This window comes from Streptopelia decaocto (genome assembly GCF_964273445.1).
Source record: "Streptopelia decaocto genome assembly, chromosome: 1".
Lineage (NCBI taxonomy): Eukaryota > Metazoa > Chordata > Aves > Columbiformes > Columbidae > Streptopelia > Streptopelia decaocto.
The window spans coordinates 38,025,979-38,049,213 of record NC_138663.1 but is presented as its reverse complement, the minus strand read 5'-3'; positions in this window follow the sequence as shown (position 1 = coordinate 38,049,213).

Here is a 23,235-nt window from a genome sequence, read left to right as displayed (position 1 = left end):
GCAGCTGTATATTCTCAGCATATGTCACTGCAAAATAAATTATTCAGGATTGTTAGATTACTTATAAATGACACCAATCAATTAACACCACAGCCGACAGTCTTTGGGGCTTTTGTCAGGGGCCACAATGGTAAAGCTCTCAACCCCACGTTTCCCAGTATGAAGGATTATGGTAATGAGAGCTTATTTTTATTGAATTTTTAATTGATGAGTAATATCTCTGGACTCGTTGTGCTAACATTAGGTCTAGGGAGAAGTAATCTCTTGAAGAAGAACATGATACAAGCAGAGCTGCCCTTCCCCAAAGAAAAACTCCATTTCAACCTGGCACTGAGCAATGATGTGAGTTTGCTGCTGTCAGTTGTCAGAGTGTTTCACCAGCCTTTTCACTGAAGATTTGTGTTTCTTCCTTACACAGTGCTGCACAGGCCTTAGAGGAGACCATGCATTAACATGCGCTTCACTGCTATGTGTTGTAATAAGGTGAAGAAAGTGGGGTGGCTCTAGGTCATGTGAAACAAAGCCAGCAGCAGCCTGTATTGATCCCTGGGCTGAAGATGCCACGTTTCTGTTTGCAGGCTGGAAAAGCCTCAGGTCTCCCTCTTCTCCATTACTGACATTTCCGGTGTTTCCACTGGTATTACCAGCAAGGCCACTGGACAGCAGATTCTGCAATCCTTTCACAAAGGAACAAATCATATGGCTGGCTACCAAGCCACGGAGCCACAAAATTGAATACTCATTTCCCCTTTTTGGTTGAAGTACAAAAACTCCCTCCTTACAAAATACCCAGCACCCAGGAAGATTGTGCTGGTGCGTGCTCATGGTGTGCACAGGGTGAGACACGCAGAGAGTTGTGCTTCAATAGCAGCAAAAGAAACCCACAGCTGATCTGGTGTTTTCCGTGTTGTTTTAAGGCACAGTAAAGCTTCATGATGATGGATAAACACTACTATCATGCATTAAACATGTGTGGTTTAAGGACAGAGAGTAGTCCAGTACTAAGTTTTTCAATACAGATTGAACATGTCATTTTAACTGCTTGAGTGTTTTATATTTAAATCTTCCTCGTAGCTCCAAGAACTAAAATCAGGCTGTTCAGAGTTCAGCTGAATTCACTTATAAGTCACCGGGAATAGTTTAAAAGCATATGCATTGTATGCTGACACGGATTGATTCATTAAGGGTGATGGTAGAGTCTGAATTGGAAGGTGCAGTGAAGAAGATGATGAATTATAATGTGGCCAGTGGCTACTGTTCAGCAAATACGAAATTGGAAATCAATGCTAGCTATTAAATACAAATGGATGCTACCTTTATGTTTGAAGCAGTCTTCCATTCCCAATCTTTCAGCGTGCCAGGGGAATGCTGGCATGAAGGAAGAAAGCCCAGCCTCGCAATGGTTTGGCAGTGCTGCTGTCTGTACCTTCTGCTTGTGTCTGGGGTACATCTCACCCTCTGTGAAATGGGTCCACAGCAAAGGCTCCCAACTTACCCTGTGCTAGATGTGTTTCTAGCAGCTGTACATTAAATGTGAGCCTTGGTCCCTGTGTCTGGGAGCTGTGTGACTGCATCGGAACATAAGCTTACATGTATTTCTAGGTCTCATGGTTAGGAGGAAAACCTTTGAATGGTGATGGCTGTGTAATGGATGCAGTGACGCCTGAGCCTGCTGGCACCTGGAAGACTAGCCCGAGGTGCAAGATTAGAGTGCAAAACCTAGAAGCCAAGAGTGACTGCACCCCAGCTGGAACGTGCTGCTGGAGGAGTGTGACATCTTAGGCCACCCCACCCAAGTGCAGGAAAATGCTGTGGGACACCCCCCCTGGCTTCTAGCATGGTGCCAGGAGTGGCCAGAAGGCAAGTCTGCTGCCTGTCAGAGAAGCAAACTCCCCTGTCATGGAGCGGTGGCTGCTCCATGTAACAGCGGAGACATGGCGTGTTCTTGGGGGAACAGAGAAAGCCTCAGGGACCTCTGTCTTGTATTTTGCCTAGGGCATCAGTTTGACATAATCCAGCTGTGTTCCCATATAATGCAGAGACAAGGTGTTTCAGCCTCCTAAGTAGTGTCTGTCACCTTGCTTTCACCCCACCCTGCTCAACACACAGATGTGGGTGATGGAAAAAAACTTCACTTTGTTGCTTCATAATAAAATATTAAATGGAGAGACAGGAAGTAAAGTGTCCTCTCCCCCAAGAGCAAAGCAATGAAGAAATGAGTATCCCAATCTCATTTAAATATTTGCTGGCTCTGTTGACATTGAACATAGAGCTAAATCCCTAATTAAATGAGAAAACAATAAACATAACAAGTAAACTATTGGTTTTCATCAATCCCCACCTAGAATGTTTTCAAACAGTGTCTAACAAAATGAGCACCATATTTTAAATGTTCATTCTCTAGATCTCTCAAGCGTAATCAGTGACGTTTATCATGTGCTTTATGAAGATGCTGCTTCTCTCTCCCCTTCTCCACTTCAGGAGCAAAAGGGTGGGAAGCTGTTCCTAGGATGTGGGCAAGATGCAGTAGGGATTTGTAGCACATGTGCACTGGAAACAAACACAAATTTTCCTGTATGAGCATGATAGTGGTATTGGTGTAATGAGCTCATCTTGGTTAAGTAAACAGAATAAACTGATCTGATTCCCAGGGAAGGATCTGGGTGACATCCCTCCAACACAGGATAGTCAGGGGGGTGGAAACAGGGCTATGGAAAACAGAGCTTGGCTTTAACACCTAAGCCAGCCCAGAGCTTGGCTTTAACACCAGGCAACACAACCTTTTGCATTAGGTCCACAGACAAGCCCCAGTCAACACAGCTGGTCCACAGAGAGGGCTGTTAAAATGGGGCTGCTCATGAGACACCAGTTCTAGTCAGGAGGGAGAGAAATGCATCATCACTGCTATCTTATGTTTTTCTCTGTGTCAAAACCTGCCTGACTCCTGAGAAGCATCTCTCATTACGTATTTTAACTTTACCTTGAAGTGGTTCCCATAGGATAGCACTATTTTTCTCATTTCTGTGTTGTCCTTGACCTGCACTGGCACCAGGTACCTACTTCTCCTTCACTAACGTGTATATATTTAGCTGGTAAGGTTGAAGTATTAATGATTTCCAGCCATTTTGGCCAAGCTTTTGACACTATCAGAGAAAGATTTATTTGAGCTGGTGATCAAAAAGTGGGGGAGGGGTGAAGTGTTGCTAAAGCATCTCCAGGAAGAATCCATTTGGTGAATGTCTGAAACTTTTTCTTTTAATTGATATTTGACATTTCAGCTAAGTCTGAAACCTCCAGGATTTAATTGCAGCAAAATCAATGGTACACCAAAAGCAATGAGGTGTGCCTGAATGATCCTGAAATAGATATAATTGCTGTATAACTCCCCCAGCAGGTCCTAGTTTCCCCAGTATCTCATTGTTTTCCAAGAGGAAAGATGTCAGGAGGCAGTAGGGTAGAGCATAATTAGCCAGGGTGCTCTTGTTGCCTGTTTCGGTTTTGAATGAGGTACAGCAAACGGCATCTGAGAAGAGGAAAGGGTGCTGGAAGAAGATGATGGTTTGCCGGCATCCTGAAGGTGCTTCATGCTGGAGCGGTAGGGAAGAGGAGCATTGAAGTGTGATGCTGGGGTGGAGCAAGCTCTGGTGCAGAGGATTTTGTTCAGCTGGGAAGTCAGGGTAGACATTAATGGTGTTCTCATTAGAACTGAGTTTTGACTTTCACTGCAGTATGGAAAAATCCCTGCTATGGGCCAAGGTGAAATGCTCTGTAAATTATCAGCTGTTACCTTTAGAGCCACAGCTCTGAGTCACAGCACTTCATGGAGCTAGGGGAAAATAAGGTACCTGGCCAGGGGAGCTATAAAAGCCACTGTGACTAGGGACTTTGTCCTCCTAAGGGACTCTGTGGTACGAGTGTCTCTGCTCAGGATTTCTTGCTGCCTGATCTCTGCTGCATCTCTTTCTCTTGGAGACAAGCACGCCTAAGCTGTGGTGAATCCAGCTGGACGTCTTCTACTACCTGAGGATGCTTGACTCCACACCTCCTCTGCTGGAGACCAGCAAGACACCAGGTTTCAACTTACTCTACTGCACTGCCTCCTCTACTGCAGAGGTTCCCTTATACACATAATAACTGTGCCTTAATTAAGGGCACTCAGCTGGGGAGGCAGGACACGCTGGCTGCAGATGGGATTTTATGTGAGTCTTCCTACAGCTGCAACCACTGAGCTACAGAGGCAGCCTCTGTGACCCCTCAGTGTTGTGCTAGATTGTGGATGAAACTTGTTTCTGAAAGATAACGTGATAAATTTGTATTAAGCCTTTTTAATTTTTTTTTTTTTTTTTTTTTTATTTTCACAAATAGATAATTTACAAGCCCAGGAAGATGTAATGGGGATACACAGTCATCTGGACTCTTACTAAAAATAATACAAGATAAATTTTGCTAATGAGTTCAGCGTGTATGTGTTTGAATAGCTCTCCCCTGCTACAGTTTTACACTGGCTCCTATCGTACATCAATGCTTCTTTCAACACATGTAAATAATACACAGAGCACAACTAAAATTTCCGTAGGAAGCAACTTACTTTTAGTTACAAACAGAAATAAATGCAGCAGCAATTGCATAGATCCATTCAGGCAGTAGATCAAAAGCTGGGTGAAATTCTGCACCTTTTACTCACAGTATGATCCTTATTGACTTCCTAATGTCATTGTAATAAATAGGGCTAGATTTTCCTAAAGACCTTTATGTTGCAATATATTTCATATTAGCTCCTAATGCCCAAGGCACTTTTAAAACCTTCTATATATCTAGCTAAAGCACAGTGGATGAGCTCCCTATATTAATAGAGAACATAACCAATCAATTAGTATAAAGACTCCTTCTCTCTTCATAATTACTTGACTTAGTCATACATTACCTAACAGCAGTGCTACTAACACAAGACTTTTTAAATAGCCTATATTTGTCAACAAGGCCAAGATCTTAATGCAAGTTCCCTGCATTTATCAGTGTAGCTTCTAAGAGCAGCCTGCCTAAAGTTCTCAACACTGGGTAAAAAGTTGAGACGTAAGTTTAAATATGCTATATGGCTCTGCAAGGTGAGCTAGGCCTTCTCTTTGAACTTATTAGAGAGTCTGGCCATGTGTGTGTTGCTCTAAGAAGCAGAGCACAGTGTGTTACACAAGACCATGTGCAATGTTTGCTCCCTGCAGGGACCAACTTAATGTACAAGAATCACTGAGCACCATCACGAAACAATAGTCTCCACTCCACAACAGTTACTGCTAATTTAAGACTAAACTTATTCTGTGATCATGTTTTTCACTGCACTTGCAAGTTGCACTTGCAAAAATGTGTGAAGAAAGTAACTGTCAGGCAGGCAGGCAGGCCTTCTTGAACACTGGTGGCCAAGGTGACGAGGGTACCAGTAACAGCATAACCATTGGTTCTGCCTTGGGATCTAAGTGATTGGGCTGTGAGACATCGTTCTTTTCACAGGACAATGATTTTGTTTAATTGTGTTCTCTACTTCTGTGATGATACCTCACTTCCTAATCTGGGAATCAGTTAAGAATGAGCTGGTAGGAGTAAGGGGTGAAGGACAAATGTTTGCTGCCCAATCCTTTGCAACAGCATGGCTTCTTCCAAAATATTTTTATCTGGACAAAGCACTATATATAGTTTAATAGCAGAAAGGGGCTTTCAGTATGAAACCATGAAGCAGAAGCTGTGTATGCCTCTCTCCTTCACCTTGGTCTTAATCTATGTCTTCAAGATGTGATCTTGTCCACATGAAGATGGCTGCTGTTGACTTCAGTGGGTTTAGGTATTAGAAGCATGCAGAGGGGATGATACAAGAAAGTGATTCACAGCCAATCTGCACAGGAGGAATTGGAAATACCAGGTGCAAGTTCAGGGAGAAGAAAGATGCAGATGTTGCATTTTCTCTGTTTAGAAATAGGCATCCAAAAATCAATATTCTTTATACATAGCTCTGAAATATGCTGCCTAAGGTGACTTGGACTCTACAGTGATGTGTGTCCTAGAAATCTGATCAATACAACATCTGCTCCAAAGGTCTACCTTAGTCAAAACAGGTATAACTCCTGACTCCTCAGAACATCAGCAGCTCATGCAGAAAGTAGTAAGCACAGACATAGTCTCCAATCAAGTGTGCTTATTGGAAATAACATTTCAGGTACAGTTTGCCTGCTAACCCACTTACTGTAGTAAGTTCGGTGAAACTCAGAGCTGTCTGGGAGATTTTCTGTAAGAAGTAGAAAATATGTGCTCACTGCAGCAAACTTTGGTGATAAATGTACACTATATTGCTTCATTCAAATGTATCTTTGTTCTTTTTCTCCTCAAAACCTAAATTAATTGTGTAGGTGTATGTAATAAATATACCAATTTAATATGATATCTTTCCTAGTATGTCTTGTTTTCTAATATGACCTTACACATTTTTCAAATTGAAATACGGTGGGCATTAGTGAGGCAGAGTTTACAGATTAACTGTTATGAGGGCAATGGAAAATTTCTCAGGCATTCCCAAAAATATTTCCATGTTCAAATAAATTACTTTTATCTTGAAGTTGATATTGTACCAGAACATTTGACATTTTATGCCATTTTTATTCATGGTCATCCAATCACCAGTTTTCCTAGGAAAACCACACTTAACACTTTGGGCTAGATTTGCTATACCTGCGGAAATCATGGAAACTGAGCCTGTAGGAGGACACTCAGGTGTAAAGCCTTTTGAGTCCCTTGGGTTAGGTGGACTAATACAGATATTCTCATCTTTCTACACACACACACACAAGCTAGAAATTCACATATTTGACATAATTGTCAAAGAGAAGCAGAAGAAGAATTTCAGAATTTACCACCAGTCCCAACTGGAAGTACACAACCCCCAATTATTTCTACAGCACTGCTTCCTTTTTAAAAACTATTTACATCTGAACTCAATTAAAACCAAATCTGATCAGAACAATCAGTTCAAAGGCAGGATTCCTTTACCATCAGTTGCACTTATGGACACTGATTAGAAATGTTCTGCGTATGCTTGGGAAGTCCTCTCAGTTAAATATCTGCTTTCTTTAATTCAGACCTTTAATTCAAAGTCTTGGTACTACCAACATACTGTGCAGGGACAGTCTCATGCCAGTAAACCCCAAGCCTCAGTACTGAAGGGAATGTCTAGTACAAAGGACACTATTTATCTAAAAAATGGCTTTCTATGTATTTTTATTTGAGGGGGTGGAGAAACAACCTGTCTACAAGCACCATTCAAACGCAGCATGGTGCCACCTAGTACTTTTACATACTACATAAGCAAGATGGTATAGTTTGAAAGTGGTATCTGTGGCTTTAAAGAGTCATTCTGCTTTCAGGAACTGAGGCAATTTTTTTTTTTAAAGGTTACCCTTAATGAGCCTGTGAGGAAGCTGTTTCTGAGAGGGGCATATCTGAGTGCAGCACTATTATTCCTAGCAAATTAGTCATATTGCATCATCAACACGGAACAATGAAACTAAAGAGCCAGGGCCCTCATTTGCTCACATGCATACTGGTGTAACTCCACTGGGCCCGATTTTCCGGCACACCCGAGCTGGGAAGAGATGTCTCAGAAAAGCTGGTTATAACCCCAAGGCTGCTCCACTCTCCCAAGGAGCGGGTGTCCCCCCAGACAGGACAGCAGCTGGGCTGGGCTGGGCTGGGCTGGGCTGGGTAGGATGTGAGCACTGCAGGCTCAGCCACCTTCATCCCCACCTTTCCTCTTCCCGAGGCGTTGGGAGCAGCTCAGTTCCAGCCGGGAGCTCCCCTGGAAGAGGGCAGCCAGCTCAGGAGACCGGCTGTTTCCCACTTCCCTTCGTACTACCAGGCTGATGCAAGGCAGGGAAGCAAATATTGAATCAGATGGCATCACTCCCCTTTCCTGGAATAAAAGAGTTGCAGAAGCCCATAGTTTCTTACTCCTGTTGAAAAATAAGAAAGAAATCAGTATATTGGGGTAGAGTTTGGAGAAAGATTACTTTCTACTCTGTTCAAATAATACAATGGTCTGTGTCCTGATTGACATTTGCATTTCTAAAACAAATTTTTAAATTAAAATGGGCTGGAACAAATTTCCGTTCTTGGTCTTGGATTGCGCCAGAGTTCACAAGTGGGTTTCTTTCGCAACCCAAATCAAAACACTGAACACCAAATACACACACTGATTCAAGCTGTGCTCTCAGTCAGGCTTCCAGCAAAACACTGCATTTGACAAAATGTGGAGCTACTTCAGATTTCCACACTGAGAATTAAGATCAAAATCTGCCCTTGACATTTGAGCCTGCCTCCCGTTTAGATCAGGAGTTTTGACTCTGATCCATATTCAAGACTAGAATTTAATTATATTTCTGCTATCAAAAAACCTCTCCTGTGCTCTTTTTAGTATCTTTACAACTTGATGCTTGTGTATAAAGTGTAGAGTAAAAGAGTAAAACTAGTAACTAAAATAGCAGGATCATCATCATCTGAGCAGTTCTTTCCCCTTCCCCCATGTGCCAGTTTGTTCCCAAGTGTTAAATCACATTGTGAAGGCTGCCCTACAAAAAAGCACCCGAGCAAAGCAGCTGTAGCACACTAAAGCCAGTTTCATCTTTACGTGTGTATTCGTAACCGTGGCAGATGAGGGTGAGAAAGCTACGTGGGAGGGGAAGCAATTGGAAGTAATCACAAAACAGACTTGCATAAGCGAAATGATGCATACAAGTAGTCTTTGGAGATTAAAGATATTTGGGTTGGGAGAGGAGCTTTAATTGGAACTGACCTTGTAAAACATGCTCCCTTATGTTCAGGCTTATAATCATGGGTGGGCTGGCTGATCTATTTAAAAATGCCTGGTTCACATTAACCACCCAGTTTTTAGAGACAGTTTTTAGATGCTCGGTGGTATCGCAGAGAACACGAATGACCGCGTTTGAATATTGATCCAGCGTGCTAGCAGTTAATGGAAATGCGTACAGATGTTTTGTGTAGCACTGCAGACAGCACTATCCTGCAATGTTTTGACATAAGAAAACACTTTCCTTCAGGAAAATAAAATACTAATAATTCAGCTGCTGCTACTACGACAACAGATTTCCAGTTGCTGATCTCTATAGATATTTTTAGAAGCAACAGACAAAAGAAAAAAAAAAATCTAATAAGGAGGGAGATTCTCCCAGGAAGATTTGGTCAAAATTGATTCTTTAATTGTAACACAGATCCAAATGCAACAGGCCCAGTAGTAACAGAAAAGCTGTTTTGTGCAGGAAAGCTGTGCAGAAATATGTGGTATTTTTTTGCACTCTTTGTGGGGGCATGTGAAGTTCTGGGCAGATTTTTATGAGGATGTCCAGGGCTGCACTTTGGGGCTCTAGCTGCAATGATGAGTGCCCCTCTCTGACTCCTTTGGTGTTTTGAAATCACACACACCAACTGTCTGTGAAACAGCCCAAATTTCACCCCTCTCCGTAGAAAAGAAGACCGTAAACACTGGATGTTTTGAATTTGCAGAGTTTTGATTGGGCGTCCCTAATGTCCCTAATGTGAGCTGGCAGGCAACTTTTTTTTTTTTTAATTTGGCAAATATCGATTCCCAGTAATTCACCCTCAGCCTTGGCAGATACTGTTTCAAGGTTTGTTCCCTGGGCTGTTCCCCTGCATTGGCTGTGCCCGTGTCACTGCTGCAGGGCCCTGGCAGCCCAGACCTTTGCAAAGCAAATGGGGTGGGATGAAGCTCTGATCACAGAAGAGGGGAAAAGGCTGGTGAAGCATCTCTGCCTGAGCAGAAAGCCCACTCCAAGCAAAGACCCCCAAGCAAGTTTTGCCTCTGTGCAAGCTTCAAACTTCAGGGCTTCTATTATCATGTGTTTTCAAGTGCTATCCACAATACACGTGTAGTTAAACAGCATATAATTGACAAGTGCAAGTAAATTGCTGTCCTTTTCGGGCAAGGGACTTAACAGTGCGAGAATACATGCCTTAGAGATATCTGAGAACTATTGACTGAAACTTGTGCTGAGGGAAAATCAGGTAGCGTCAAAATGAAGATTTTCTCAGATATAGTTTGCTTTCCTCTATATTGTACAAAAAAAGAACATTTCCCCTTTTTTTTAACTCATTAGCCAAAATTGAGAACTGACTTTGTTTTCTGCCAAAATTCAAGTTTCCTGTAAGGAAACTCTTACCCCTGCACGCAGTTTCTGACTGGCTTCATGTGTACAACCTTCGTCACCACAGTGTCTGAGTGTAGCATCACACTTCCAGGAAACCAAAACAAATTCACATTTGACACAAATGACTCAGGGACTTTTATATAAGAGTAATGTATTTAAACGTGCTGTCTGTTTAAGAAATGGGAATTGTTAGAAGAATTTTTAAAGAAGTAGTCTCTGATCTTTTCCTTCCTGCAACCTCCGACTCCCTTAAAATTCTTTGACATGCCTCAATTTTTTTTTTCAGCCAATCTTCTATTGCTAATCTCTGCACAGGCTTTCAAAGTGGATGCTGTCCAGAAATCCTATTACAATAAATTTACTGTATTAAAAAAATGTGAGGAGGAAATAAGATATGGTTGTATTATAAAGTCTGACTGTTCACCATTGCCAGCCTTTCATCCAACCCTTTGTTTATTGTTATCTTATCCTGCACTTAATCTCATTTAAAGCATAGGTGCTTTAGTACAAGGACCTTCCATTTTCTTTATTTTGAGAGCCTTCTGCATATGATACCACATTTAAAGCACATATTCTCCCTGTTTAAAGTGCTTTCCACATCTCTCATGCTGTAGAAAAAAAAACCAAACAAACGTTATAAAAGCTTAACCAAGAGTTGTAAGACTATCCAGAACATATTTCTGTAGCTATCAGCCCCCTATGTTGTAAACAGCGAGGCCAGCTTTCCTGTATTTAATAAGGATCAATTATCATAATTATATAAAAATGTTGCTTTAAGCAATGGATTAGGTATTAGCAAATCTAAACAAAAAACCAGCAGTATATTAGAGTGTATATCCCTAAAGAAATCTCGAGGATCACTTGCTTCAACTGGAAGTATCTTGGGGTCTTTAACACCCACTTGGAGAGTGATCCAAGGCTTCCAGATTGACATCCCACTCAGAGGACACCGCGAGAGCAGCTCTGCCCACACCTGCAGTGCAGTGTTGGTGCTGGCCTGGAGGCAAAGTACTGCTTAGACACTTCAATTTACAATTTTGAGGTCTAAAACCAGGTTGCACCCAGAGAGCTCCGTGGCCGTGGCCAGAGGGAATGGCACAGCAACAGCAGCCAGCTAGATGTTTTTATGGTGTGGTCCTAGCTGTCCACATTACTGTAGCTCCAAATGGGATAAAAAAGTGTGTGCTTTAAATACTTGACTGCAGAAATACAGAAAAAAAAACAGTAGCAATGGATTTTCATTTTGGCTGGGAGGAAGAAGCAACACAGAGGTTCTTTTCCAAACACATCGTCCCTCCCCTGTTATCTAAAAGGCTGTTGTGCAAACCAGAATGAAGTGGGCTTTGCAGCCGAGTCCTGTGCTGATGGCTAGCGTGGTGCTGGTAGTCTTCTCACTTAGCGGATGGCAGCTGTTCAGCAAAGCATTACGTTTCAGCATTTTTTCAGACGCTTTCTGCTGCATCAGGTTCGTGCCACCTAGTGGTGACAGTCGCACTGTGCCGCGTTCCAACGGCAACGCAGATGGTGGTTTTCACATCGCTCACAAAAAACAATAATAATCAGAGTATGCTTTTAAATGAGAAAGCACCATGTCCCAGGTTATAGATCCATGCCCTGGATGATCAGGTAAGTTTTGTCTTTCACCTCCAAACTGTACATCAGTCCTCAGAAAACTGCAGATGATATTCCGAACTTCGGTGAAAGAAAATGCCAAAGGCAAACGTTAACATCTGTAAATTTGCCTGCCTGCTCCAGCTGGCCTCTCCCTGGGTCTGGAAGCCAGAGGCAACACAGTAATAAAACAGAAGAATAGAGATGTGCTTCACTCAGGCAGTTCTCACTCACTGCTACTTCTTCATCCGCCCAAGTCATCATTCAGTTGTCAACAGTCCATGCATTGCCTGGAAGCCCTGTAAAGTGTATCTTAAAAAATAAATGTTTCTAAATAGCTTTATTTAACTGATCGTGTATTTCATTTTGATTTATGATTATTGTCTAAACTTAACCTGGAATAGATCGGCTTAACAACCAGTTGTCAGCAAACCTGCAGTAAATTTTAAATTAAAATTCCTCCATTTGTCTTTGTTCAATGACATTTTCACCCTTTCTTAAGCAAAGTACTTTTGAAGATTTCATATCTTTTTGATTGTACAATTTAATTCTGTGAGTGAGATAAAAGACAACATCCATCCACATTGCAGCATTGGAATTGTACCAGAAATGAATCTGGACCAGCAGATTTATCGACCAAAACACAACAGAAGAAATTGTTGACTTCAATCTTTCTGCAGTGAGCAAGCCATAGAACAGACTGCAGTTTTAATGAATAGATTGCAGTGGAAAATTTCTAGTGTTGTGCATTCATGTGCAGTTTAATGGATTCAGGCCAATACTGGAAAGAAAGTCAGCACTCAAGTCTTCAGAGAAACTGCCATGCCATAAAATCTGCATTGTCCCCATTCAGAAACTGAAAATTCAGTTTGCCCTGGTGAGGCAGCAGGAAGCAACCCTGAGCTGCTTCACAAGTCACTCCCCATGTGGACAGAAAAATGTGGTGCTTCCGCCACTCTTTTCCGGAAACTCAGAGGACATTTGCTTCAAAATAATACTGGGATCCCCTGTGAGCTTTTCTGACAAAACCTGTTGATAAAAGCTCTTTTTAACAGGTAACCTTTACTCCAGCACCTCAGGAGTTGGTCCTGCTCTCTGTGTGATGTGTGGTCCCCAGTCTCTCTTTCTGCTGTGCATCCTTCTTCCAGCAACCCTTTCTGCTATTGGGATTAGCCAAAGTGCCCAGGAAGCAAATACAATTTCTAACAGAAGTAATACTATGCCAATAAAGGCTTTTAGGCATTTTGTCAGCGCTTCTTAAATAATCCAGTTCAAAACACAATGAGACGTATGTCTGAGAGATGAGCCATGGTTCTCAATGAATGTAAAAAATGGATTAGAAAAGCATCATTTGTTGAGGATTAAACATTTTATAGACAGAAGAAATGTGATAAATGTGTCTTCTTTAAGCTGCCTCAATACCATGCTTTCAGTGTGCAGTGAGTGTTGGGGGTGGAGCAAGAGCAGATGTAAAAAGATTAGGAGGAAAATCACATGGAAGAGCTGCTGCATTAGAGTTACATTTTCAAGTTAAAGTACAGATGGAAGCAGCATGTTATGAGAGGAAACAATGTAATATCTTCTTTAACAGCAAATTATTTGCTGATGACTATGTTTGAGAGGGAGATAATGCTGCAAGCAGAAAAAAAAATCAAAAATTAACTCTCAAATAGTTTTTCTAAATTTGAAAAAGCAACAACTTCACAGAAACTGCCAGCATGACCCATGTTTAAAGGAGAGACCTAAAATGGAGAGAAAACCAAAAATATCAATTTTCTCAAGCAAGGCCAATACATCAGCTGTGATAATGCAGTCAAGCTGGACTGCCTTCTTGGATCCTGTTGCTACTGTTCAATTAACATGTCAAATGATTTTCAAACTCCTTTCTGATATTATTTCTACAAAGCCTAAATTCTGATAAAACCAAAGCAGATTGCAACTCTCCTACTTCTTTAATTTTTCGCCAACAAGAACAACAAAAAAGTAAAGTTTGGGGAAAATTTGAAGATTTTCAATTGAAAATTTAGACTTTTTTTATCAGGTGATTGCACATGAAATATTTAACTTCCAATTTTTTCCACATAATATTGTATCCACCAGAGAAAATACTCCATGAGAGCTTAATGCCACACCAGAGGCTACGTGTGGATACATAGCTAAGTATTTACTACTGTTCAGCAACACTTTTCTCCAAACATAAGGTAGGATATAGTTTTCTCTGTGTGCCTTGGTGGTGGCCCCAACAGTTTTGCAAATGGGTGTTAAGTAGTCACAAATAGCCTGTCTTCACCATGCTGCTACACTAGAGACTGTGCAGTCAGGGGGGTATTCAGACACACACACAAAATAGAGGACCAATGAAATATTCTGAAAATGTTAATAATAAATGTTTTTGTATGTGCAAATCCAAAACCAAATGGAAACTTCCAGCATAAGTCAGCCAAAAGAATTATTTTTTTCCTACGCATTTCTATTTAAAAATTGATATTTATCTACCTACTACTCACATGGTTTCTTTCCTGCAACTTTTACATCCCAGTGGGGACGAAGAACTGCTTTGTTCTGCTGAGAGCATTTCAACTTGGTTATGCTACCAGAAGTGGTGGAACAGCTGCCTGAACTAACCTTTAAAAACAGTTAAGTACCACCACTGTTGGCTTTAACTCACTATGATATTGGTCTTTAATGCTTTCACCATCCCTGTATTCACAAAAGGACAGCTCGTCCACCTCTTGAGGTCATTGGGAATGTTGTTCCTTACATCAATGGGTCTTTTTGGACATGATAGTTACAACTTTATCTCTTCACCAGATATTGTAATCGAGGGTTGGATTTTGACAGCTTGCTCCAACTGGTGATAGTGAGACCCAGCACATCTGCAGGTGGGGAGGTATACATTTTCAATCACAAAACCTTTCACTGCCATTCCAGATTTCACATTAAAAACCTACAGCATTTATTCAGATTTTACCTGGGACAGTCTATTCACTTGTGAAAAAGCTTTGCCAGAATTCCAAATTACAGACTGCTCCCATAAGTGACATCAAGCCACTGACTAGAACATAAAAGGATATAACACATAATCCTCTTTTGATCTCTTAGCAGAGATGATCATCCAATGACTCCATGGCTAGATTTAGCCTGCAAAGCAGTTAATCTGGTCTATGGAAAGAAAAGAGACATCTTCAGCAGACTGTACCTCTGAGGTCGCTCCACTGATTTCAGTGGGAGCTACTTACAGGAAGGAAATTGCAGGATATGGTTCCAGGTACTGTTATGGAAAGAAAAACTCTAATGAAATTGTTTTTGGAATCATACCAGTGCAAGTCAGGTATTTTGAAACAAATCCAACATATCATATTTAATTGCATATATTTTCTAAAAGCTGTTAAGTACTGAAGGATCTGGTTTATCTGAAACTGAAAAGGCATCCAACACAAAATTGACTGAAACTTGACGTTTGGGCAATGAGACGGAGCAGCTGCGATAAGGACCAGATTGCTGGTTGGGTGGCATTTTCCTTTCCAACTACATTGGGAACTTTGGGTTTTGCTAGAGGTTGCAAGAAAATAGTAGAAAGCATCGTGTTTGTGCAGACCAGCTGTAAACACAGCAAGGCCCACTGTGCTCACTTTGTAAAGGTCCTGAGAGCATCCCCCTCACTGGGAGGTCTGACTGCCAGGGCTTGGGGACAAGGCAGGCAGTGCAGCCAAGGGAGAGGTCCCCAGGCAGCGCCACTGTGAAGCTGCAAACAGGACCCACCCTTGTCCCCTAGGAGCTGCTTCCAGCCAAGGCCATGGTGCTTGGTCCCCACCTAAGTGATGGTTCTACCATGCCGCTACCTGGCCTCGGCCCTTCCCCGTGCTTTCCTTTAGCTGGGGAAGAGCAGAGTTGGGATCAGCCGCACAAATCTTGTATTTGGCAAATCCCCCTTAGCAAGTCCACAAACAGCAGTGGGGGCCACCTCAGCCTGTAGCTCCACACCCGCTTCCCCTGCAGCCAACCCAAAGCCTGACGCTGTCGTCAGCCATAGACGGATGAGGCCCTCCAGGAACACCCTCAGCTTGCTGTTTCTCTGGTGGGCATTATCTGGAGGAAATAGTTTATTGAAGAAACTCAAGATACATATGTCACAGTGATGTCATATCTGCCTTAGAAGGGACTTCAGTTTTTTTGCCAACTGCTGTTTACACAAAACTCTATTAGAATGGTGTCCTGGGGGGCTGCAGATGGGGAAGGAGGTAGGAAACAACTGTGCTGGTAAATATTTGATTTCTTTATGCTCGTATGCATGCCAGACAGAAGAGAGGCTGAGACAATTGAGAAACTTCAGTTTTAGTAAGGACACGCTGACAAGACCATTTAAGGTTTGATTTGTGTGGTACTGGATTCCCTACCAGTCCAAATGGATGGGGCAGGAGCACATGATGGCAGTTCTGGTGAATTATCCATAATACACACTTTGGTATTTATACTGGCTTCATATTGTCTGGGGCAAACTGGCAATACCTAGTCTGGCATAAAACCAGCATGTTCTGGACAGAACGCTCAAACCAATACAGACTGGAGCATTTTTTAGCACATTCAAATCATGTTCCTGTGGTACTTTGCAGAATAATGCTACAGTGTTTTAGTACAGTATTCAGTGCCCCAAAATATTCTTGTGTATTGCCTAAGATAATTGCTAATGGAAAAGTTGAGCTGCAGCAATCAAAGGCTTATACAGAGTGTTCAGAAGCTCTCGTTCTTGTGAACAGCAGAACAATGTTTCAGAACCAGGTATACAGTCAAATATATTCCTTTCAATACCTAAATACAGCTAATATGTATATCAGCTGCTGTGCATACCTAGTGCAGAGAAATGCCAGGAGAATAAGGAGCTGTTCCGGTTGGTGGGAGGCCAGATCTAGGAGATCCTGCCTACTTGCTGATTTGTGTTGGACTATCTACTGAGGGCAGCTAGAGCAGGGCTCGTTCAGGTGTCCTGCTCACTGTATTTAATGGCACTTGTTGAGGGGAGACCCATTCTGAAATTTTAAAAGCCAGGTACGATCACTGGCAGGGTCACCAGTGGCAGCAGTGGTGGTGGCCATGGCTAGTGACAGCAGGTCCTGTACAAGGCTGTAAAGTGTACATACTTGAAGAAAATGCATGAACACAATTTGGGAACCTCTGCTGTGCTACTCTAAGCAATGCTTTCAAATCACCTTATTAGAGGGCACTGGAGCTAGTCAAGTAATTGTGTGCATCAAATCTAGCTTTCCTAGACACGGTGTAGTCAGCACAGTAATATCTAACAATTTTTGTAGTTTGCGGATAAATGTAGGTTTATTTATGTCACTGCTGGAGCATTATTCTCAGTTCTTTGGGCTGGTAGGAGTCAGGAGGGAAGAGGTACCCATTGAAAAAGGCTGGTCTGTTTTTACTATAGGTATATGATCAAGCTGTACCAGTGAAGGCTTGCCATCTGCTGATGTTTTGTTTAACAAAAAGCGAAAACAAGAAGAATAAGGACATTTGCATTGCAGTTACTGGAGGGTTAATGGATAAAATGGCAGACCAAAAAATTGATATGACTCGGGATCTTGAGAACTGCTGCCACTTCATAAAAATAATTCTGTGTGTCTCTGTGACAGAAAACCATCACCACAAGCTGCTGTGGTGACAAAAGAAATGCATACTACAGTGGAACATGCAACTTCTTCTCCAGATGCCATCAGTAAGGGAGAAAGGGAGTAACACATTATCTGTCTGCAGCCGGCTACCCCTGGTAACTACAGTGAATGAGCTCCTGATAACGAGGGGGAATATATGATCTATGCAAATACCACTAATGGCTCTTCCTGCAGCTGAGTGCTGACATTGTTTCCCCTTTGATCATATTGTCCCCTTCCTAGTCTGTCCTCAACACTGTTCCAGCTACCGGTACAGTGTATTTCAAGCTATTAATAACATCTCTTTCAATATTTGTACCATGAAACACAGCAGTTTTACATACATTTTTTTCAAAACATGATCCTATTACATTATCATCTTTCGGACAGAGGACAGATAAGATGCAGATATCAGCACAGATGACAGATGCTGTGGCAAATAGATAAATCATTATTACCAGAGCAAGAACAATTTTTTAGATAGTCCTTTAGCACAGTGTTGCCAGATGAAATGTTGACCAAGACATATAAAACCTGAATCTGTTTGAATGTTTTCACTCTGTCCTACAGGTCTGTTGAAATATACTTCTGTCTGTCTGTTCACCTCCTGAAGGACAGAGCCAGAAGCGCCAGGGAAGAGGGAGAGCTGCTCATGTTTGGATTCCAAAAGGTAAAGAACAATCTCCTTTGGACAGTGTGGCTAATTCCAATTCCCTTAATGAGCCTTCCCTTCTAAATGATTATGAGTCAGCATCACAGAAGTGTGACTTCTTACTGATGTATGTATACAGCACCAATAGTGTGATAGCACATTATTAACAGACACCATGCAGAGCAAAGGAAGATATTAAAAGAAAAATGACCAAAGTTTATTTTAAAAGAAAGTTCAGCATGTCTCTATATTGGGTTTGCATGGCAAGGTTGTGGTAGCTGGGGAGCTCCAGAGTTGCCTTCTGTGAGAAGTTGCTAGAAACTTCCCTGTGTCCGATAGAGCCAATGCCAGGCAGCTCCAAGATGAACCCACGGCTGGCCAAGGTTGAGCCCATCAGTGATGGTGGTAGCACCTCTGCGATAACATAGTTAAGAAATGGAATAAAAACCTGCTCAACAGCAACAACAGCCAAAAAGAGGAGTGAGAATATGTGAGAGCAACAACTCTGCAGACACCAACGCCAGTGAAGAAGGAGGGCAGGAGGTACACCATGCGTCAGAACAGAGATTCCCCTGCAGCCTGTGGTGCAGACCATGGTGAGACCAGCTGTCCCCTTGCAGTCCATGGAGGTCCATGGTGGAGCAGAGATCCACCTGCAGCCCATGCAACACCCCACTGCAGAGCAGGTGGATGCCCAAAGGAGAATGTGACCCCTGGGAAGCCCATGCGGGAGCAGGCTCCTGGCAGGACCTGTGGGACCATGCAGAAAGGAGCACACGCTAGAACAGGTTTGCTGGCAGGACTTGTGACTCCATGAGGGACCCATGCTGGAGCAGTCTGTTCTTGAAGGACTGCACCCCATGGAAGGCACCCATGATGGAACAGTTCATGAAGAACAGCAGCCCATGGGAAGGACCCACGTTGGCAAAGTTCATGGAGAACTGCCTCCCATGGAGGACCCTATGCTAGAGCAAGGGAAGAGTGTGAGGAGTCCTCCTCACCAGGAGGAAGAAACAGCAGAGACAACATGTGATGAACTGACCGCAACCCCCATTCCCCTTTCCTTTGCACTGCTGATGGGGAGGAGGTATAGAAAATCAGGAGTGAAGCTGAGGTGAGAGAAATTTGTTTTACGATTTAGTTTTTATTTCTCCTTACCCTACTCTGATTTGATTGGTAATTAAATTAATTTTCCCCAAGTTGAGTCTGTTTTGCCCACAATGGTGATTGGTGAGTGATCGCTCCCTGTTCTTATCTTGACCCATGAGCCTTTCATTGTATTTTCTCTCTCCTGTCCAGCTGAGGAGGGGTCTGGCGGAGCAGCTTTGGTGGGCACCTGGTGTTCAGCCAGGGTCAACCCACCACAGTCTCTTATAAAAGCTTTTCTTAATACAACATAGGGAGTTTTGGCTGTCTAGCAGATGGCCCTCTGCAGTGACTATTAGCCTCTTCACCTTCCCTTTTGAAGTTGAACTGCATTACCTTGCCAACACAGCTGAGCCCGCCAACCCAAGCCGTGAAATACCCGAGGCCAAGCTCATGTTTCCATTGTTACGGTGCAGTTACCAACGCATCAGACAATCCCAGAATTACACACATCCTGCCAACAGGAGCTGCTCCCAGAGGGGTTGTCATAACAGATTATTTATGCCAGCATTGCACAATTTCGCTGCCGCAGCGTGTAAATCTTACGCACCCTTAAAAAGAGAAAGGAGATTACTTCTACATTACGAACAGTCATGTAGACTGGTAATGACCGAGCGTGTAGAGCTGTGCAAATATCACATAGTAACGCCCTGTGCTTCCTATAGAAACAGAGATCGCTATTGTTTATAGCTACAAGTTGGGGGTATGCCGCTTTGCAAAAGGATGAGCAGCTGTGGTTTCACTGTGCTCTCCAGGCAAACATTAGATCAAAATTAGATCAAACAGACACATGCTCACCTACTTTCCTGTTTCTTCTAATGTAAGAAATGAAGTTAGCCACTGTTGGCCTTGCATCAGCTACACACATTTGAGATACTTTGTTCTGTTTCTGAACCTGAATTCTACACTTTTAAAAAAATACCTTGTTCTTTTATAATCAAAATAAGCTCATGATTAGCAGATACCAAACTATGGTTAAGAATCTCATGTTTTTCTCACTTTAGAGAGGAAGGAATGACAGGAAGGCTAAGGATGCTGATTTCAAAAGCAGTCTGATCTGAGACATTTTTGAGTTTTGAGATCACTCTGGGTTGCCACGGAGGCTGACAGCCCTTGGTTATGAAAAGCTCTGCTGTATGTGCCTGGCCTTGGGTGGGCAGAAGATGAAGTTCTCAAAGGCAGCAGTCACTTTTGACAGTGTTTTGCCCTAAGAGATAGTGCACGATGCACAAAAAGGGGGATGGTGGGCTGAGAGTTGGACCTGTCTATCCACATTTCATGTTCATTTTACGACCTGTTTTATGGTTAGAAAGATGAATTACACAGGCTTCTCTGCAATTCAGAATGAAATAGTATCAGAGAGACAGACTAGTTTAAGATGATAAGTTAATACTTTTGCCAAACTCAAGAACCACTACTGACACATGAAGCCAGGATATCTTTGAATCCAGACCCCTGTAAGGAACAAAATGCTGCCCTTTAATGACTGCTGGATCAGCTATGACACTTGAAAAAAGGATTGAAATGAGTACTAAAATTAAAGTAGCTTTACCACTGCAGTTTCTAAATGAGTTGTAAAACAAGCATGGACAAGTTTGCATGAGAAATATTTGCTATTAAGAGGAAAACCATGGGACCTGAGCCAGGCCAGCTGTGCTACTGCTCCTCCTTTGCTCCAGTACCAGTAGGTGCCAGAGGCTACAGACTCTGGAGGAAGAAAACATGTTTCATTGCTCTCATTCGATTCCCTCAGGCTGACACATGGAATGGAGTTGACAGGCTCCACAGCAAGCTGTGTCTAGCCTTCTTTGGCTGGAGGGAGGATTGCTGATACATCATGCTTTGAGTTTTGGCAGGAGAGACCGTGGATGTTAAAGTAAAACAAAAGAGACTTTAGGTTACTGACTCTTTAAGGCAGGTTGCCTGCGGTATACATGTTTACAAGCAGCATGAGAGACAGGTCATAAAAAGGTCCCTATTTAGTTAGATGTAACTGACAGCTATTCACAGGCTGAAGTTCAAGTGAAAGGTGCTCAAGAAAATGTAAGTTAATCAAGCACTTGAAGTCAGGACTCAAGAGGGCTGGGGTCAAGAGACAGAGAAGGTCAAAGATAAAGGTCTGGATACGGAGCAAGATGTAGTGAACATAACAGGCAAACAATGTGAAAAGAAAAAATATGGGTCACAAATTATCCATTTGAAATTACACACATGAAAAATTAAAATACTTTTAATGTGGTTTAGCAAGAGAAACCACATCTGTTGATTAATTTGAAGAACAGCAACAAGAAGACCTAAATCTGGAGTAAGTATCAGCAAGGCAAAATAAAATACTTGTATTTGCTTTATAGGAAATACAGGAGGAAGATGGTCAACCTCTCAAGTGTTACAGAAATGGGAAGTGACTTGAACTCAAAACTATGTAAATGTGTTATGTAGCAACACAAGCTTTAAATATATTTTTTTTAACAATGGGATCCAATAAATAATACAGACCAGTTACCAAGGGATGCACATTTACATCAGTCCCAAATAGATTATTTTCCAGAAAACTGGAAATGACCTTTTCCTTCTTTTTAAGACCATGAGTTTGTGAATGCACTGTAACTTTTTCTACACATGAATCCATTTTTATGATTTCATTATTTATTCAGCAGTCATATGAAAATACTGTTACCAGCCTAAGCATTTTAGCATTCTTACGTTATATTACCTCGAATAACTGTGTGTTCAGTAATGGGTATACATTGAAGTAACTAGTATATATCAGCAGTGATAAAGAGCAGGAGATAAAGATCTTAGTAGTTCAGTGGTTGACATATTTACTGAAGTGCTTCCTCCACATCAGCTATTCCAACCTCTAAGCTATAAAGAGAAGACTTAAAATGCAATTTAAATCAATCAGTGCATATAGACGAATGTGAATTCTATTGTTTCAGGATAATTTATTTTGCTTTATCTTAAACAAAGGGAAAGACATTGTTAAGAAAAATAATACTCTGCATTTCAGCATGGTGTTTTGTCATGTTAAGTTTCTGCATTAAAGAATCGAACCCATCTCCCAATCCAGACAGCCCCAAACCATCTATAAATGCATTATTATAGTTTGGTTAATTGTAAAACACCATAAAAACACACTGAAATTATGTTTGGCCTGGCTTCCATACATATCAAAGTAGAGAGATTCCCAGCCAACATGGAATCATGGAATCTGTATTTTGAACAAGGAGTTCCATTGCCAGCTGGCTTTTCATGTTCTGTAACAAGTTTGCGCATTGCTTTAGAAAATGTACTGACCTAGACCGAATTAACATGAAATAAACCATTGTAATAACAAAACAAACTACTTTATTTGGTGGACCTAGCCGTTTCAAGTGTAATCAGCAAGCAAATCATAACAAAATTGTCTTGCTCTTTAAATTAATTAATATAGACGTGTCAAACTTGGAAACACCATCAATGCAGCACATTTCCTCCTTTCATTGCAGATTGGTTCTCTCTCCTCCCTCCCATCAACCGTAAAAAATTGTTGCTCACCTTTTACACAGGATCTGACTGGACCTAAACTGCACACAAGTCAGTGGGACTGGCACGGAATCATTCCTCCAGCGTCTGGCAGGGTGCTGTGCAGACACAGAGGTGACAAAGCCCCTGCTCAAGAAGCTTACACTGCACTAGAGGCATCAGCCACCAGCAACGGGCCCTGCTGGGAAAGAAGATGGAGGGTCAGCAGCCACAGGCAAAGGGAGCATGGATTGCCTGAGCCATTTTGTCTAGTATATCTATTTTACTCCTTTTTATTTTACCACCCTCTCAGTTCTTTTGGATTTGATACTGTCCAAAAGAGTCGGGATGGAGGTTGGCGGTGGGAGGGCAGTCAAAACAGCAATCCCCAAGGGAAGATCTGGAGGAGACGGTGGATTAGGATCTCCTGACCTCACGGCGAGGTCGG